The sequence below is a fragment of the Lactuca virosa genome, chromosome 1 (assembly GCF_052849685.1).
Source record: "Lactuca virosa cultivar CGN04683 chromosome 1, Lactuca_virosa_CGN04683_v6, whole genome shotgun sequence".
In the NCBI taxonomy this organism is placed as follows: Eukaryota; Viridiplantae; Streptophyta; class Magnoliopsida; order Asterales; family Asteraceae; genus Lactuca; species Lactuca virosa.
The window spans coordinates 167727699-167742866 of NC_136426.1; positions in this window are offsets into that span (position 1 = coordinate 167727699).

A 15168-nucleotide genomic window follows, 5' to 3' on the forward strand; every position below is an offset into this window, starting at 1 on the left:
AGTGCAAGCTTTGAGGAGGTGCTTAAGTTGCTCAAGGAGTTAAAGGAGATTTCTGATAGGCCAATGTCTTCTTCATTGATTACTCCTGAATTTGTATCTTAGAAGTTTATACAATTCGAAGCTATTCTCAACAAACAACTTGCTCCTCTCTTTCGCATATCAAGACTTCTTCCAACAACAAATGCCCCGCCTGTTTTCACAGGGGTGCAAGGGGGAGAAAGAAAAACTACTGAGTCGAAGGCTAGTGGTGAGGATGCGAAAGTTGTGGGAAAAGTTTTTTCTTCAAAAATCCCAACAACAAAACAAATATTTGTTTCTGCTGAAATGGTTACTTCAACAATCGTAACAACAATACCAATTGCAAGACCAATTTCGAAAGGAATTTTGATTGGTAAATCTTCGGAGACTGGTGGGAGTGGTTCGAATCCAAAAGAAACAATTGATAATCCAGCCTTGAAAGATAAAGGGAAATCAATTCTTGTGGAAAAATCGAAAGAAGAAAAGAAGACTGAAGCAGAAGCTGAAATTGAAAAACTGAGGATTATCCAAAGCATTATGACTCAACGAGCTAGTGATCCGAAGGGAATGGATAAAGGTGATCCAGCCAAACAATATAATTACGAAACAATCGAGGCCAAGGTTGCGTTCAATCACATGTATACATTCGAAAAGAAACCAAAGCAGAGCTATTTGGTCACAAACACTAATGCAAGCCAGCTGGATTTTTCCATAAACGAAATGATGTTTATCATGCCTCAGTTCAAAGCAGAAGGGAATTTTAAAAATTAAGATGAAGGTACACACATGAAAATTCGTTTTCATGCTGTTCTTGGAAAAGCCCATGAGGAAGTATGGTCATTGATTAAAATCAAGAAAGTGATCAGTATGAAGAAGGATGTGATTTTCGAAAACACAATCCAGAATGTTAAGTATGTGGTTGCCAGGGCGAATGGAAAGATTTGCGAATTTACGATTGCTGATTTTCCTTTGATGAACTTGTATGATCTCATACAAGTTGCATTGCTCTTAAAAGAAAAATCATTTTCCTTCCTTCAAAACACTGAACCGGATGAATTCAAGCTTGGAGTTCCTCACATCAAGATTTTAGTCGAAAATTATTATGAGTGCTTGGCACTAACAGATGTGGAGTTAGCTACTGCCAAGGGAATGGAAATAAAAGCACCGATGGCTCCTACGAAGACTCAGGAGGAATTGAAAAAGTATGCTGATGGTGAAATTTGCCTGAAGCCTTTTGGAATGGTCTTCGCAGGAAAAGACAAAGCTGGAAAAGCTAAAAGGTTTTTATTCCAGGCAAGTGAAGTGGAGAGGTATTCAACGTCACAGTATACGAACTTAATTGTTCGTATAAATCATTGCAAGAAGAACAATGAAGGTGACAAGAAAGAGCTGAAGAAGATTATCTCCTGGTACACGGAGATTCGAAGAGTATTACTATATTTCATCACGCTTCTTACAAATTGAAGACTTCGACTATGATGACAAAGGGGGAGATTGTAAGGTCGAATTTTTGTAATTAGTCGAAGTATGTTTTGTACTCTTCGAATATTTTGTAATGTATTTTACTAGGGCACTTTTATTCGAAGCTTTAGTGTCTATGCCTTAGTATATTTTTTGTACGCTTTCAGTTCGCTATAAATAGGGTTATTTACTAGAGTTAGATAAGAACTTTTACAGACTTGTCTCTTGCACTCTGTAAAGAATTCGAAAGCGTAATAGAGCATAACATATCATATTTCCATTCTGTGTTCAAATCTCGTACTCTTACTTGAATTCATACTCTGATTAATTCGTTACTCGATTCTTTGATTCATCAATTGGTGGCTATAGGATTTACACAGATCGAAGGGCTTGACTATGATGAGGAGTCATTATTCGGAAAACATCTCATGCTTGTCCAAATTTATGTTGACGACATCATTTTCGGATCCACCGATTCATCAATGGTTGCGAACTTTGCTAAGTTAATGGTTAGTAGATTTCAAATGAGTATGAATCGGGAATTAAGCTTCTTTCTTGGTCTCCAACTCAAACAGACCAATAGAGGAATTTTCATTCACCAAGAGAAGTACATTTCAGAACTCCTCAAAAAGTACTCAATGGACACCTGTGCCTCAACCAAGGTACCAATGGATTTCGAACACAAAACATTTTCGGACCCTTTAGGTGTAGTAGTTGACGAAAAGAAGTAAGAGGAATGATTGGATCCCTACTCTATCTCACAGCAAGTCATCGAGACATCATGTGTTTAACATGTTTGTGTGCCAGATTTCAAGTCAATACAAAGATGGCTCATCTATTGGCTGTTAAGCAAATATTTAGATACCTCAAAGGTACAAAGAATCTCAGAATCTGGTACCCAGCAAATGAGAGTTTCCTCCTTCAAGTATATACCGATTAAAACTATGGAGGTCTTCAATTGGATAGAAAAAGCACATCCGGTGGCTGTCAATTTTTAGGTGGTCTATTGGTCAGCTGGTCATCTAAGAAACAGAACCGCATTGCACTTTCAACAGCCGAAGCGGAATACATTGTTCCTACTAGTTGCACATCTCAAGTTCTCTGGATGAAATCTCAGCTCCTAGATTATGGTTACCGGTTTCAACAAATCCCTATATATTGTGATTCTCCAAGTGCCATTGCTATCTCACACAATCCAATTCAACACTCTATGACGAAGCACATCGACATACGGTACCATTTTATTAAAGATCATGTTTTAAATGGTAACATCGAACTTTTTTTGTTCAATCTGACGATGAAATTGCTGATGTCTTTACTAAGGCATTATACGAAACCAAATTCAATGGTTTTCTGAACAAAATGGGTATGATGATGCCTGGTCCTCACTCCTTTCATAAGGCTTGCAGTCTCTGGTGGAAACAATAGAAAGAAAATTAGTTCCGAACTCATTTTTTTCTGAACTATTGCCTCTCGGAATAAATTGGATCATTTTACATGTCTTTTTCTCTAACCACCTCTTGGAATTTTAAGTTGAACAACTCATCTTATCATATGATGTTCCTGACCAATATAGTCACATTGGTATCAATCTCATCTCGGAACTTACTTCATAAGATCATCCCGGAATTCAAGTCCGGAACGGTATTGAACTCTTATTCACTCCAGACGTTTTTCAAAGCCCATTTCGGAAGTTTTTCAAAGTCCACTCCGGAAGTTTGTCAAAGTTCACTCCGGAAGTTTTTCAAAGTTCACTCCGGAAGTTTGTCAAAGTTCACTCCGGAACTTTTCCAAATTTCACTACCGAACTTTTCCAAATTTCACTCCGAAACTTTTCAAAACTTCACCCCGGAACTTTTCAAAATTCATTCCGGAATCTCATAAAATTTTTGCTCTGGAATTTTCAAAAATCATTCCGTACCATTTCAACTTAAATAATTCATTCCGGAACAAGTATAAAAAATCCTTCATCATCCGATAAGACCAAATTTCATCCTAGACTCTTCATGTTACGAAACCATTTTCAAAAACAATCCGGAACCCTAAGATTCCAAAATCAAATGACATGATGAAGTACAAAAGGTTTTAAGATGAAACGTTTTTCCTTAACGGTTACTTTTAAATGATGATTATATTTTTCCCTTGAAACTCGCTCCACGTCTCCAAAAAGCACACATCCTGTCATAAACGGCGGTTTCCATTCCTCACGATAAATCAGGGTTGCTGTAACGCCCGCGTTTCAGGGCTAAGAATTAATAGGTGATGTAATAGTCTAGGTCAACAATTGTAACTCTTTTTGAAGTAATAAAGATGAAATATTTGAGTATTATGTGAATTATGTGAATTTGTGTGTTTTATACTTAATTATAACGTATAATTAAAAAAGAATAAAAATAAGCGTCAAAATTAAAGTGTGAGATAAACCTGATATCTTTAGCAGTCGAAACAAGGATTCCGGGGATATAAAGAACGCCGAAATCCGAGTTATAACGAAGAAGTTATGACACGTCGAAGTTTCGCGACGGAACCGACACGGCACCAGGAAGCGTAAATAGTGAATTTACGATAGAACGATTTTTATCCTTAGCAATCTAAACGAAATTCATAGAATATATTAAACCGAGAACGTTCATAAAAAGAAAGCCCAAATCTGACTTCGTATGAGGAAGTTATGATTTTTCGAAGTTTCGGCTTAACAGTGTACAACCCGAAGTTCAAATATTAGATCGAGCGGTTTTGAACCGACACAACCTAAACGAGAATCGAAGATCTCGTTAATAGTAGCGTAACGATAAAAAGACAGACGAAAACGGACGTCGGATAAAGGAGTTATGAATTTTTAACGAACCAATCCTGTCCCGGCTTGTTAAAAATATAACATTAAAAATAAGGTCAAAATTAGCCGACGGAGTCTAAACGAAAGTTGTAGAGTACGTTCCCGCCTACGCGTGAATATACAGAACATCAAAAATGGAGCTTGTATGTGAAATATACAAAATTTTGAAGTCGTAGTATGAATTTAGGAAGCCTGATGCGAACTCGATGACGTGGCCAAATCTCAGTCGTTCCTTGTTGCCCACGCCTCGCTTCGGATGGTGACCGCTGGTGCGAGGACTACGCCCAGCGTAATCCGAGAACGCCCCGCGTAACCGAAGGATGCCTTGCATGTGGAGTACGCCCCGCATCGGAAGAACGTACGCCCTGCGTACGAGATTCTACGCCTCGCGTTCTCGGAAGGGTGCGGTCCGAAAAGAGCCACGATGACCCAACAACAAAGCGACGCGTGTTGTTCTTATCCGAGCCATACGCCCAGCGTACGCCTTCGGTACGCCCAGCATAGACTGAAGTTGGGGGTTATAAATACCATGCGAAGGCAGCCGGCTTCTTCACTCATTCCACCACAACTTTCTCTCTCTACTTTCTCTCACTGATCATAAGAGTCTTCAGTATCTCTTTAATCAGAAGGAATTGAACATGAGACAACGACGCTGGCTAGAATTACTCAAGGACTGCGACTGTGAGATACTTTACCACCCTAGTAAAGCAAATGTTGTTGCTGATGCTCTCAGTCGGAAAGTCAATCTTGAGAGAAGAAGGCCAAGAGCGTTGAGAATAGAATTTGTCTCGACAATTGTGGAAATCATAAAGAAAGCTTAGGAAGAAGATTCAGAGAAGAATAACCGAAAGGAAGAACGTTTGGGTAAAACGTTAGTGTTCGATACAAACAGTCAAGGACTGAAGGTATTCCAAGATCGGATTTGGGTACCTAAGACAGGAGGAGTAAGAGATCTTCTGATGGAAGAAGCTCACAAGACCATGTACTCATTTCTATCCCGGCAACACAAAAATGTATAGGGACCTAAAACCCTATTACTGGTGGCCGACGATGAAGCTCAATGTTGCAAAGTATGTGGCCGAGTGCGTAACTTGTGCTAGAGTTAAGGCACAACATCAGAAACTGTATGGGAGTTTAGAACCTTTACCTGTACCCATGGGTAAATGGGAAGACATCACCATGGATTTTGTGACTAAACTACCCAGGACGAAGAGCGGTCACGACATGATTTGGGTGGTCGTGGATTGTCTTACTAAGAGTGCACACTTCATAGCTGCCAATGAGATGTGATCTATGGATAAGCTTGCAAATGCTTACGTGAAGGAAGTTGTAAGACTTCACGGTGTTCCTCTAACGATTGTATCAGATCGTGACAGTCGTTTCACGTCCAGATTTTGGAGAAGTCTACAAGAGGAATTGGGTACGAAGTTGTGTTTGAGTACAACTTACCATCCGCAAACTGATGGTCAGAGCGAAAGAACGACTCAAACACTGGAAGATATGTTGAGAGCATGTACCCTGGAGTTCCAAGGTAACTGGGATGAGCACTTACCTTTGGTAGAGTTTTCCTACAATAACAGTTTCCACTCGAGCATCAAGATGGCACCCTATCAAGATTTGTACGAACAGAAGTGTCGTACGCCGTCTTGTTGGCTTGAGGATGGGAAAAAGCAGTTTATGGGCCCCGAGATAGTCCATGACACTGCTGAGAAGTTGAAGGTGATTAGGGAAAGAATGTTTGCAGCTCAGGCTCGTCTGAAGAGCTATGCTGATAAGAAAAGACGACCGATGACCTTCGAAGTTGGGGATTCAGTTTTCCTTAAAGTCTCACCGTGGAAGGGACTTATAAGATTCGGAAAACGAGGAAAGTTGAGTCCAATATTTATTGGACCGTTTAAAGTTATTCAGAAATTTGGGAACCAAGCTTACAAGCTCGAATTGCCCGAAGAACTGGATGGTATTCATAACACCTTCCATGTGTGTTATTTGAGAAAGTTCACGGGAGAAGTTCCCGACATAATTCCAATCTCAGAGTTAAGAATGGATGAGAATAAGAAGCTGATTGAAGAGCCCGAGGCAATTGTTGACCGTAAGACTAAGAAATTACGACGTAAGATGGTCGACTTGGTGCTAGTATGTTGAAAACATTCGAATGGGCCGAATCTCACCTGGGAAATAGAGAGTGACATGATGAATCGCTACCCACATGATTTCGGGACAGAATCATCCTGAGGGTAGAGAATTGTAACGCCCGCGTTTCAGGGCTAAGCATTAATAGGTGATTTAATAGTCTAGGTTAACTATTGTAACTCTTTTTGAAGTTATAAAGATGAAATATTTGAGTATGATGTGAATTTTGTGAATTTGTGTGTTTTATACTTAATTATAAGGTATAATTAATAAAGAATAAAAATAAGCATCAAAGTTAAAGTGTGAGATAAACCCTATATCTTTACATAAAGTTGTAGTGGTCGAAACAAGGCTTCCGGGAATATAAAGAACGCCGAAATCCGAGTTATAACGAAGAAGTTATGACCCGTCGAAGTTTCGCGACGGAACCGGCACGACACCGGGAAGCGTAAATAGTGAATTTACGATAGACTGATTTTTAGCCTTAGCAATCTAAACGAAAGTTATAGAATATGTTAAACCGAGAGCGTCCATAAAAAGAACGCCCAAATCTGACTTCGTATGAGGAAGTTATGACTTTTCGAAGTTTCGGCTTAGCAGTGTACAGCCCGGAGTTCGAATATTAGATCGAGCGGTTTTTAACCGACACAACCTAAACGAGAATCGAAGATCTCGTTAATAGTAGCTTAACGATAAAAAGACAGACGAAAACGAACGTCGGATGAAGGAGTTATGAATTTTTAACAGACCAATCATGTCCCGGCCTATTAAAAATATAACTTTAAAACTAAAGTCAAAACTAGCCGACGGAGTCTAAACAAAAGTTGTATAGTACGTTCCTGCCTAGGCGTGGATATAAAGAACGTCAAAAGCGGAGCTCGTATGCGAAAGATACAAATTTTTGAAGTCGGAGTATGAATTTACGAAGCCTGATGCGAACTCGATGACGTGGCCAAATCTCAGCCGTTCCTTATTACCCACGCCTCGCCTCGGATGGTGACAGCTGGTGCGAGGACTACGCCCAGTGTAATCCGAGAACGCCTCGAGTAACCAAAGGATGCCTTGCATCCGGAGTACGCCCCGCGTCGGAAGAACTTACGCCCTGCGTACGAGATTCTACGCCTCGCGTTCTCGGAAGGATGCGGTCCGAAAAGAGCTACGATGACCCAGCAGCGAAGGGACGTGTGTTGTTCTTATTCGAGCCATACGCCCAGCGTACGCCTTCGGTACGCCCGGCGTAGACCGCAGCTGGGGGCTATAAATACGCTGCGAAGGCAGCCGACTTCTTCACTCATTCCACCACAACTTTCTCTCTCTACTTTCTCTCACTACCCCCTAACCTCCTAAGCCTAGGTAAACCCCCTAGCTCCCGTAGGAAGCCCCGAGGCTCCCGAATCCCCGAGAAAAAGGGTCTTTCGGTTCGGAAACGGTGCTCCAAGAGAAGCCCGGTTTTCGAGAAAACCCGCTGTAAGTGAGCTACGCATATGCTATTCTTAATATAGCTTCTAGTTAATTATAGTAACATTATTAGGACCTTAAAATAATTATTTGGGCTATTATTATGAGTTATATAAGAGTGTTGTTTAACGCTTATATAATAGTAATAATAGCTAGACTATTAATTAGTCACGGTTAACGTTAGACTAAACCCTAGTGGTATTGATACAAGGTTTTGTCAAGGGAAAATTGTTTTGAAATAACGAAGTGCTGTCCGAGTACCGAGTCACCACCTTTTCAAGTGAGTGCATAGTTACTTTCATCTTACACATAGATATGAAGTATTTTATATAAATTACGTGCTACGTGTGTATATTATCTGTATACTTGCTATCTATGCTGGATGAACGATTTTATACATGTTTTAAATGATTTAAACTGTATAAAGTTAATAAACTTATTTATTGTGGGTTGAAAACCCTACGTGCTCACCAGGCTCCCAAGCCTGACCCACTCAGTTTCTTGTATTACAGGTAGTGGCGCATGAGCGTATATTTTTTGGATGAGAGATAAGGGATTTTAGGCCTGTAAATACGAAATAATGTAGTAAGGCTTATGTTGTATAGTTTATGCTTTTGATCTGTATCGAACATGACATCCCGAGTCTTTTTAATGAAATACATTTCTATGGAAATGCTTTGATAAATCTTTATCAAACTTTGTTTTGGGAACAAATTCCGCAACTCTTTTATTTAAATTATTACTCTGATTTTTAAACAAAGCATAAACAAATCGGTCTTTTCTGACCGTGAAAATAGGGATGTCACAGTTGCTTTAGTCTTAGTAGCTCAATTCAGTACCATATTTGGCAACACATTTAACGCGACCCGTTCCGTTATCCGAATATCATCATTACTTTTCAACCTGACCCACTATTTTCCTGAACCTATAAAATCCCATCAAAAACTCTTTTACCCGTTACGCTCTCTAAAATCTCATCTTCATCTTTTTCTCTCAACTGTTCTTCGAGCATTCAAGCTTCTTCAATAATAGCTTCTTCCTCACCCACCAAAATCACTCAAACTGCTCCTAAGAACCCGAAAACTGTTACGAAAAAGAAATCATCCAAGCGTTCATCCTCTTCCATGTCTACATAACCCTTTCTCAGAGACACCACTCAACTTTTCTCCATGGATCCAAACGACTATGATGAGTCGATTCAAGTGATGATTGAGTTCATTGCTCATCATCCAATCTCTGTACCACTCATGAAGGTTCCTGACCCTCCAATCCCTCTTCATCTTCTTCACACGACCTTTGAGTGCATCAAGATCGAAAACAACGTTCTTGAAACAAGAATTACTAGAGATAGAATCGTGCCTGTTCACAAATCGACATTTTATAGGCAATCAGAGTTGGAGAAAACCTAGAAAACTTCAAAGTTCAAGAACCAACGACTGAAGATTTCAGTCGTATCTAAATCATATCGGGTACAATGAAGAGTACAAAGCAAATAAGTTCAAGAAGTCGGTTTTATCAGGGTTATGGACTGTTCTCATGCACTTCATAGTTAGAGGACTATAGGGCAAACATGGCAGAACTGACTCACTGAGCAAGGATTGGCTGTACGTAGTTTACAACATCTTTTCGGGGAAGACAAATGCAGTTGATCTTACTGAAGTGTTATGGCAAGACTTTCAGAAGTTTGCCATCAACCGCAAGCCACATGAGATCTCAAACCCTCGATTTTGGGCTCTAACCATTCAACTGCAGTACAGAGAACGCCAAGAGCCCATTCCTATCAATGTCATTCCAAAAGAGGTATTTTTTGCTTTCAAAACTATTAAATCATATCGTCTTCCGGACTAAAAATCTTTCGGACCAATTAGGCGTTTCCCGGAACACATGCTAGCCCTTATTCCGTCCGAATCCATTTATTTGAAACAACACTTGGAGACTTCGATTGTGTATAGCCATACATAATCTACCCATAACTCTGGTGAGCCCATCTCGGACAAGCGCAAGGCAGTTCCATCCGAAGGCAAGAAAAATAATTCTGCAAAACAAAAATCATCCCCTTCGAAACTCAAAACCAAAAAGAAAGCCAAAGTCGAATCTTCCTCTCAACAGGAAGGAGCCAAAGACATTCCGGCTGATTCTGGCCGTCCGCCTACCCCACCAACCCACTCTTGTGAGGTACCCCTCGGAGTTTCAAATACACAACCACACACCCACGGGGAGTCAGCATGCAATCCACCCTCACCTTCTTAACAAGGTGATGTCGGTGTTGAACAAAGATCCTTGCCCCCCATGGAACAAAACCACGTGTCACATTTGCTATCCCACCTTTTTCTACACATGCACGTTCCGAAACCACTGTACATGACGACATGGTGTTAACGATCCACTTTGGAAATATTTTGTTGACAGGGCTAAGTCAAGGCATCCAGAGATCACCAGATACACTTTGGAAAGATTTTGTTGACAGGGCTAAGTCAAGGCATGCAGAGCTCACTAGATCCCAGGTTGAAGCAATGCTCATCTCCATGAGAAATAGGGCCATTCAGAGTAACTTGCCCTTCGTTGTGCCTACCGATGATGTCACTGACTTGGAGTTCACTTCTGGAGGAACTCCAAAGACTCAAAATCATGATTCTATGCATTCCGATCCCAATGAAGAACTTTCAGAAAGAAATGATTTTTGATGATGACGACATCTTTGTTGGTGATATTCATGTGTCATCCCCAGTTCACTTTAAGTCCAAACCATCCCCATCAAAATCACTTTTTGATTTCGTACTTTCATCGTCCTCCTCTGAACCTATTGATGAGGAAATTCAAATAAATGATGATGTTGCTACTACAAAGCCTGGCCCATCCGAACCTCAAGTGCATCCGGAACCCAACAAAAAAAGCCACAAGATTCTACTTCGGACACCAGATCTTCAGCAGGAAACTACATCGATCCATTTGCCCTCTTGGATATTCAAGACAATGTCTCGGACACCATGAAAAAGGTTGATGCCCTTGAAACCTCAGTCGCCGGACTAAATTCGAAAATTGATGACAAAGTTTTCGGATTGGATTCAATGATTGACGCCATTCTCCAATCTTTGTCTGAAACCAACAACTCAGTACCCACCGTAGCTGAAAGAGAAGCGCAATTGGATCAGCTTGTTTGTCTCCGCCTTAAGCATGCTTTAGAAGAAGTTGAATAGAAATATGATGCTTCCATTGATCATTATCTCGACACCATCACAAAGATGCTCAAGGTTCATGACGACTTGGTCGCTTCCACCAATGATCTCATCAAGCAAACTCATGTTCGACATGAGAAACAAATTCAAAGGCTGGAGAAAGAGATTTGGAAGAAAGATGAGCTTAACCTAATCATGCAACAGGTCCTCATCAAGCTAATCAGAGCGTCATGGAACGTCGTGGATGTTCTAAGTCACAAGTTTGATGAGATGCTCTCCATTCTCTCAACATTGTTCGATCATCTCAAAGCTTAGGCTCCCACAACTGATGCTTATGACGCTCTAACACTTCAACCCAACACCAGCTTTCAGAAGGTTTTTGAAAAATTTTCGGACCTACAATAATCATCCGTACTTGCACCGGTTGCCAGGCCATCCGTTGCAAGAGGGGGAGAAGGACCAAGCTCAACAACTCAACCATGTAAACCTGCCTCGAAATTCTCACTCCGAGATTAAAGTTCAGATGATCTCCAGGTTCATTCTGTTGATGATGAGAATGATGATAGTGATGAAGAAGAACTGTATGTTACAAATGGAGTAGTAGGACTTCTAGCTCCAAGGAAGTATCCTGCTAAAGTTCTAACAGAAGAAGAGAAGAGGATTTGGTCAGCAGTCACTTGGCCATCCTCTTTGGCTGATGTTCTTCATAGGAGTATTGACATGGCTAAGGTTAAAACCAAATTAACGGTTTATTCCTTCCGAGCCACCCCCTCCATGTTGCCTCCGATTCCTGCTCCTCGGATTGCTCCTATTGATGAAGGTTCTCCACTTCGGAAATCGGACGACATTCCAGAAGAGCCTCTTCAATTATCTCCTCCGGAATTCACTATTGATGAAAACATGCAACATATCATCTCTGTTCTCAACAAAGACAAGGGTAAAAAGCCCATTTCGGAAGTTCATCAAGCTCATCACTCCGGACTCCCATCAAAGCAAAAATCAAGCTGGTCCCAAGAAGAAATCGATCAAGCACTTAAAGAAAGCATTCAGATTCAAGCTCTTAAAATAACCCTAATCCGATGCTTGTGCTCTCACCTCTCTGCCGTGAAGGAATCATCCATTATTCGGACATAATACTATTCATGTACTATGATATTCCTAAGGACGTTTCGGAACAACTTGATCTTCCTCTCTATCTCCTTACATCATGTACTACACAAAATTCACTCCTCTGCATCTGAATGGTGATCCTCAATTGATCATTCGAATCGAGCGTGAACGATTGAAGACCTTTTACACTAATAATTCTCTTCCACAAAAGGAAGTATGGTCTAGAAAAAGGATCTCCAAAATCTCCGGGTTTGCAAGGAAGGTCCTTACCAAGTTCGACCTCAACTGTGTGATGTTTCGCTTCTACATTCTCCGGAATAAACCAACCCAATACACCATCTCTGATGCTGATTTCCCTGCAATCAATCCAAATAACATTCTTACCATTGCTGCTCATCTCCGAAACCATCAAAATAACGATCTCATCATGGGATCCTATCATGCTACCTTAAGCTTCCTCAATGACTATGTGGCTGAATTTTGCCGACGCGACTATGAATTGGCACATCTGTCTGGAACTGAAAACTTCTTAGCCAAAATCGACTTTGTTCTGCCAGAAATTGAGTTGCTGGCTAAAGGACCCATCGATGAACCGGTGCTAGGGTTTGTCTACAAGCAACGAAAGACAAACAAAAAGGACTTCTTCCGAGTTCTTGACAAACACCTAGTTCCAACTAAAGCCCTTCAAAAATTCATCAGTCGTGCATCGAAGTATGAAGCACCTGAACATGTCAAGGAAAGTTTGTGAGTCAGCTACAATGGTACATTGAGGTCAGAGAATGGTTATTCAGGGCCTACACCTTCATCAAAGAAAAAGCAAATTGAGCTGACTAGATTGCTAAGTTCACTTAGGGGGAGATTATTGGAACCTGAAAGTGAACCTCTAACAATCTCTATCTTTTGGATATTAAGAAGTCAGTCAGTTCTGAAGTGAAGGGTGTTCCGGAGTCAGCCTGTGATCCGAAGTCAAATTGGTGTCTGGAATAAAGGATATGTTCAAGAGTTGATGTTCAGAATTGGTGTATGCTTCCGAGATCAGTTTATCCATGTGTATTAATTACTTTTGTTATTTAGTTTGATGTAACATATCATAAGACTTAGTCTCTTTTGTCAACGTAGATAATCAGAATGTCAGGAGTAACTTCATTAGCTAGTCCTATGTATGTATTTGGTTAGTACGATGTAACTTGTTCTCCAATTTAAGGATCATTCAATGACTATCTAAATGACGGGTTGTTTTCTCCAAAGATAGATATTCTCACATTTATTGACACCTTTCTCTCAAATCATTCTTTCAAACATTCCTTGTGTTCATTTATTGTCTTTACTTTGATCATATTCATAGTCTCATATTTAATACTTAAAGAACTTCGTTGATTCTCATATTCAGTCTTGACTGGTCTTGCCAGACTTGACTGGAACTATCAATCAGAAGCAGACATTGATCTTAAGCTTTAATTCAAGGTTTGAGTTTTCGAACCTTGTCCCTGCGCAATCAGATCCTTGCTCTCACACTTATTTCCTGTTCTTGTTTGATGAAGGGCTTAGAGTAGGAAAAGATATTTGACTGTCTATAAGGTACAATGTTATGTATGATTATCATACATGAGTGTTGCAAGGTTGGTAGAAGTTTCATGGATGAGTTGTGTGGGGTTAGCTGACCAGTCTCGTGATGTTTAGCCTTCCTCTATGGAGTGATGATTGAGTGTATGGGTATGCTAGTGTGTATTGTTAGGGTTGTTGTGATGATCCTCTGAGACAAATACGGGTAGGTGTGGAACATAGTATGGGCCCGTACTATTGAAAGCAGAAGACCGTATGTGTAACAGAGAAATAACAACCCCTAGGGCTTTGTTGGGAGTTGGTTCCCCTGATATGATATGTGTGTTATCTGATATCTCCCTGTTTATTTTCAGTATGGTGATGACGAGACAATTTGAGGCTGGATTCAGATCAGGATCAGGAGCTGGCAGCCAAGATAGGCCAGCAGTGACTGAGGTCCGTATCAGAGAGATTATCCACAAGGAGTTTGTGGCTATTGTTTGGGGGAAGATACAGGAGGTATTTGGGTATATCTAGACCGCGATCAAGGAGTTATTTAATGAGAAATATGCATCCATTGCTGAGACTGTTGTTGCTGCAGCCACCGCAGCCATCGCGGCGGCATGGATTGGTGTTGGACGGGTTTTTTTAGTATCGGGACTTCAACAATATGAAGCCATGAATTTTGATGGAGTTCAGGACCCGATCATAGCCATCAGGTGGCTATCTGATGTTGAGGGATTCTTTTTCACCTGCTCTTTCCTAACTGACCAGAAGGTCATGTATGCTCTAAACCTTCTGAGGTCCGGAGGAAAGGATTGGTGGAGACTTGTTACGGGATCGTATTCTTCTGAGCAGAGAGTTACTGTTTCTTGGGAGTACTTCTTGGAGATTTTCCATACTAGATATTTGTCATAGATGGAGCGTGAGAGGTTGGCTCAGGAGTTTTTGGACCTGAGGCAGGGGACTGAGTCAGTGCCGAAGATCACCAAGATGTTCACTGAGAGCGCCATGTTTTGTCCTGAGTTTGCTGCTTCTAAACAGGCTCAGATGACCCAATACTTGAGCATGATCAAGATAGATATCAGGCAGTTTGTTTCCACCCAACGTTATGATACTTTGTTGGAGATGCAGAAGGTCGCCCGACGGCGTAAGATTAAGATGGAGCTTCAAACGAGGGAGCAGAAATCGGCCCCGACGCAGTCGCAGTCCGCGCTGAATTGGTTCAACGCCGTTGATTCTAGATCTTGGAGTCAGAGGGGCCGCACTTGTGCAATGTGCGACAAGATTCATGATGGGGATTGTCGATCAGGCGGTATATGCCACAAGTTTGGAAATGAGGGGCATTATGAGAGAGATTGTCGCCATCCGGCCCCAGCTCCGAGTTCCAGGATTTGTTACAATTGTGATCAGGTTGGCCATGTGAAGGTCAACCGT